The sequence below is a fragment of the Carcharodon carcharias genome, chromosome 2 (assembly GCF_017639515.1).
Source record: "Carcharodon carcharias isolate sCarCar2 chromosome 2, sCarCar2.pri, whole genome shotgun sequence".
Lineage (NCBI taxonomy): Eukaryota > Metazoa > Chordata > Chondrichthyes > Lamniformes > Lamnidae > Carcharodon > Carcharodon carcharias.
Window position 1 is genome coordinate 18,726,284 of NC_054468.1, and position 6,000 is coordinate 18,732,283.

Here is a 6,000-nt window from a genome sequence, read left to right on the forward strand (position 1 = left end):
CCGCTGCTTCCCTAATCAGAAACTTGTTTAAAAATGCCCTTCGTATGCTAATGGACAAAGTATGCTAACTTACTTAATGTGTGGAGTTGGGATGAAGAAGAGGGAAGGATGTGGATTCCCTAGTATCTGTGGGGAAAGTTGATGAAGCATGAGTTAGAATATTAATCCACAGCCAATCACTTCATTGTCCTAATAGTCTTTAGGGTGTCTCCATCTAATTATTCAGCAAGCCAATATCTTAACAGAATGGAACTGGCTGACAATGGAAAACTTACCAGTGCTCTGCGTTACTCAGAGGCTTGGTTTGAAGCTTGAGTTTCCTCAAGTGTCAGAGCATTCAACAAATAGCCTGTTGACCTTCAGGTTCATGACTTAGGCATGAAACATGATCAAACTGATTTTCAGAAAGTGGCCACAGCCTGTAGAACTGTACCACTACTCAAGCGAATGCCAGTGGAATAGAACCACCAATCCATTCATTGCTTATAGAACAGAACCACCATTCAAGTCATTGCTTGTAGAACAGAACCACCGTGCAATTCAGTGCCTGAAAAACAGAAACACCATTCAATTCAGTGCCTGTAGAACAGACCACCAATCAATTCAGTGCCTGCAGAACAAACCACCAACCAATTCAGTGCCTGTAGAACAGACCACCAACCAATTCAGTGCCTGTAGAACAGACCACCAACCAATTCAGTGCCTGTAGAACAGACCACCAACCAATTCAGTGCCTGCAGAACAAACCACCAATCAATTCAGTGCCTGTAGAATAGACCACCAATCAAGTCAGTGCCACAATAGAACAGAAGGGAAAATATTTAAAAATAACATTTCATAAATGCAGTCATTGATTACAGTTGAGAACTGCAGCAATAAACTGTTAACCTAAAAGACTAATAACATGCAGAGAATATGGAACTATATAATGCATCATTTTATGAGTTTTGATTTAGACAACTAAAGGCTAAAAATGGAAGTCAATATTTATTTTGTAATGCCCTTGAGTTAAGGAAAAGGTTAAAGTAAGGAATAATTTATCTTCTTTATATAGGTGGCTCTTGTCCTTTGTAATCTCAGTTGACAATAGGCTCTGTTCTGTTGCCTGGTGATATCCTTCACTTAAGATTCTGTTCTGCTGTGGCCAATTGGCAGAAAAACATTAAGAAATGTTATTTACACTTAACTCCTCTTCAGATAATCATGTTTTGTTCTTGATCCAAGAGTATAATAACTTTCACTAATTGAAGGTGAGAAATGTGGTTTTGCAAGTTCAGCAGATATTTGGAGAATAACAGCCATTGCAAACAACAACTTGCAATTACACAGCACTCCACACATCAAAAAAAACCTCTTAATTGTGCCTTACTGGTTAAAAGTTGAAGACACAGCAAGAAAAGTTTCTGGGGGAGAGTGGAATGAATGAGATGGAAATCAAGATTAAAGACATGGCTTTCGAAGGGACCTTTGAACGCAAGGCGGCAATTCACAAGGCAAGCAGAAAAAAATTCCAAAGAGCAGGGGCATAATACCCAAATGATTGCTTTCTGATGGTGGACCAGGAGGAGCAGCAATGCCAAAACATCATAGAGGTGGGTAGACGCCTGCGAGTGCAATGGGAGAGCTTCCTTCAGATAAAGTCGAGCGAGACCTTGGAATAATTGAAATATGGGGTGAGGGTCTTGAAGCCAATCTGGTGGGCACGGGGAACACAGCAGGACTAGCCGGGATTAGGGAGCTGGGTGTTGGGGGGGTGCAGAGAGGTGTTAGCTGAGTGGTTTTTGGAATTTTGTATGGCAGAACATAGCTGGAGAGTGCCAGCTGGAATCAACTCTTCATGTTTAAACCCAGGGGGTGGGGATAACTTTGACTTTGACAACAGTGCAAAATGCACAATATTGGCCTGGCCCATTAAACACCTTTCTCAATTTTAGTTTCTCTTGAAGTCAGTCGAGAGAGGTGTTTAACTGACAGGGGTATTTAATAGAGTGAACGCTGGCAGGCTATTTTAACTGTAGACATAGCTTGGCACAGCCCAGATTAGTCCTATCCTCACTTAAAAGGGAGAGATTGCTGCAATGTTTGTTGACACATTTACCTTTTTGCCATAGTGCATAGAGGAAACAGTTCCCCTATTCACAAAAATATGTTTCCTAATGATAATCACACTCCTGACTTGTGCCTTCTAGATGGTAAACAGGCTTTGAGGAGTCAGGAGGTAAGTTACTTGCACAGAATTCCCAAGTTTCTGGTCAATGGTAACCCCCAGGATGTTGATGGTGCGGGAATTCAGTGATGGTAATGCCATTGAATGTACAGGGCAAATGGTTAGATTCTCTTTTGTTGGAGATGGTCATTGCCTGGCACTTGCGAGGCGCTAATCGGAAGAAATCTAATTTGCATACTAGGACTGGTGGGAATAGGGTCCTTCTGTTGTGGTCCCATGGCCTCTGGACGTGTGACTATTACGATCCCAGCTGAGGTTACCCCTGGACAAGCCTGATCCTAGAGTGGAACCCAGCTAGATAGACCCTAAATTTTATTTGTTTGTTTAGATACATGGAGAGTAGCTAGCGAATAGGGGCATATGAGTCAGCTGATGAGCTTTTAACAAAATAATAAAATATTTATTTTACAAGAACAGACGAAGTATATTAAAATACTCCTTCACCTTTACAAGTGTATACCGATTTGTAAGGATAACACAGGTTACAAAAGCTATCTTATACTCGAATGTCCACAGTAAGTACACAGTCCATGTAGATCTATGGCACTCTGTGGTCAGTCACACCAGACTCTGAAAACAAGTGACAGATGCCACCTTTAGCCAGATGCTATGGATCTCTTTTCAACTCCCCCATACGCTTGTCACACTGTGAACCAACCAGTCTCACTGAGTTCCGCCTTTCACATGAGGGTTTCCAAACTCCACCCTCCAAGACCTCGCCTTGGAATCTTCTCCCAAAACGACGCTTTCTCTCGGTTGCCTTCCACAAGGGTTCACCTTCAGGTTTTTGAACTCTCCTTCTGTTCTGATGTTCCTCTTCCCTGGGTCACCACGTACACTCAAGCTGTCTTCCGCACACTCAGCTGTTAACAGTACACCACTGCTTCACTTCCCCTTTTCAAAGTGTTACAGACCTTCAGTTGTCCCTTTGGACCTTCTTGCCTCTTGCAATCTGTTCTTGCTTTAAATCTGCTTTCTGCAGCTTTTCTCTCTGCCCCTCACTCTTAACTTCATTAACAGGACCTTTTCCCAGGTTCCTGTCCTTCCTTTGACTAGAAGGTCACCTTTGGACTTAGCCCTCCTCCACTTCCCTGGATTTTGGGGTTTTTGTTTAGCTTGAGACTGGCTATCTATCCCCTTTGCTCCAGTCACTCCTGGCAACAACTTTCAGAACCAACCGCACTCAAACAGCTTCCAAAACAATTGCTGTTTCTTTTCTTCTATGTGTGTGTGTCTGTCGGAGGGACCTGCCTCTCTGGGCCCCTGTTGCTAGGCAACAGTCCAATCCTCCTACCCTTGCATATTTACCTTCACTTTATTGGAGTCATAAAACTCCTTATTAGAAATGCAAGCGCCTTTTTAAAGTGAAACTAAAACTCCATTTGACCTTTCTTAACACAGAAATAAAAATCAAACTTAAGCTTTAAAGCCAAAACTCATTGCTAACACTCACAAATGCCAAAATAACTTACTTAAACTATCTCTATTTCCAAACAGTGACTAGGGTCAGAAAATGTACAAATTTTGTTGGCTGTAACCACTCTAGCATTCCTCAGGGTAGAATTACTTGACTTTGAATTGGCACATTTATATTCAGCTGTGAACTGAGATTGAGAATAAAGATGTGATTTTTTTTCCTCTGTTCTACCTCTGGGGGGTGACAGCCTAAGTCCTGGACTCAGGACTTTCCCAGGTTTTCTGTGTTTTTTTATTATCTGGAGGATCTCTCACGCTTGAAAATGGAAGGGCTACAGGACATGGAGGCATCGCTCTGAGGGCATAGATTACCAATGATATGGTGGAGCCTGGTCTTTCCAACCTCAGTTTTGTGAAGGGCATCCCATCATCATTTTATTATGACACTTACAACCTATGGAAGCTAATATTATCAGCTACATTCTTAGAAAATAAAGTCCTTACTGTTTTACTCTCTACATTCCAGAGTTGGCATTTTTCAGAATAACTGTCCTTGATAATAATAGGATGTGTTGCAAAAACGAATGAAAACTTGAATTTGTATAACACCTTATCACAACACTCAGAAACATAGCCAAATGCTTCACAGACAATCTTGAAGTGCAATGATTATTGTCATCTAAGCAGTCAGGGCTGCCATTTTGAGCACAAGAGGATCTCATCTCATAGCCATGAGATGAATGACTGTTTTTAATGGTGTCTGTTGATCAAGGCAGAAGGAGAACTCCCTGTTCTTCAAAGAACGAGGTGGAATCTTTGATAGTCACTGAAACCAACAGAGTGCATGGATGGGTCTTTCATTTCTTTTATATGTAGAATCATTGCTGCAATTATTTTTTTAAAACGGGGAGACACTTACGAACGGAGAAAGCCGTTTGTAAGAGTACAATCAAAGTCAAAATCTGTCAAGGATTGGTGATTAGATAGCACTAATCTTGGATTTTAATATCATGTAGAATATAGGAGGAATGGAAGACTCAGGGAGATAAGCACTTTTGAAGACAAGAATGTATTAGAGTGGAAAATAGCGCAAAAAGTCTTGATTTTTTAAAAACTTATTCTTTTATGGGATGTGTGCTAGGCCAGCATTTATTGCTCATCCCCAATTTCCCTTGAGAAGGTGGTGGTGAGCTGCCTTCTTGAACAGCTACAGTCCATGTGGTGCTGTTAGGAAGGGGGTTCCAGGACTTTAATCCAGCGACAGTGAAGGAACGGCAATATATTTCCAAGTCAGGATGGTGTTTGGTTCGGAGGGAAATTTGATGTTCCCAAACATCTGCTGCCCTTGTCCTTCAGGGGGGTGGAGGTCACAGTTTTGGAAGGTGCTGTTCATGGACTGTAGGCAAGTTGCTGAAGATGGTACACACTGCTGCCACTGTGTGTAAATGGTGGAGGGAGTGAATATTGAAGGTAGTGGATGGGGTGCTGATCAAATGGGCTGCTTTGTCCTGGGATTGATCTCAATGATCTCAAGGAGAGGAGGAAATAGAAACTGAAGTTGAGAAAAAAATACAGGTCTTCTAGTGAACAATAACCATAAGAATACTGAAAAAATGGCAAGAAAGATTCAGGGCATGTGAGAGAGAGAGATGTTTCCAGTATTTTCATCCTTATTTGCACAGTAACTGTTTTATTCTCACTGGGTGCCTATTATAGTATTTGTGTACCTGCCCACCTGTGGAATTAACTAAAGGATATGTCAGGAGTGAAATTAGGGAACAATTTTACATGCAAAGGCTGGTAGAAGTTTGGAACTCTGTTCTAAAAATGTTGATTGATATTAGATCAATTGTTAATTTTAAAACTGTGTTTGCTAGATTTTTGTTAACCAGGATTATTAAAGAAATGGTGTATGTATGGGATTAGGTTGCAGATCAGCCATGAACTCATTAAACGATGGAATACACCTCAAAGGACTAAATGGCCTGTTCCTTTTCCTCTATGCCAAGTTTTTTTTTGTGTTTTACGTAGATTCTCAATTATAGCGGCCGACGTTGGTGACTTCACCTCATATACATCCAACCATTTTGAATGGGCATCGGCAATGAGCAGAAACATTGTTCCAAGGAAAGATCCAACGTAGTCAATGTGTAACCACACCCAGTATCTACCTGGCCACTCCCATGGGTGTAACAGAGCTGTCACTGGCAACTTTTGCAGTTGCTGACATTGCACACAGTGCTTTACTAAATTCTCTGCTTCATCATCCATAGATATCTACATGCTATAGTCTTCATTCAGGAAATTCCTGAGTGAGCACTGTGTAATTCAATTAAAAGTGGCTCCCTTCCCTTTGG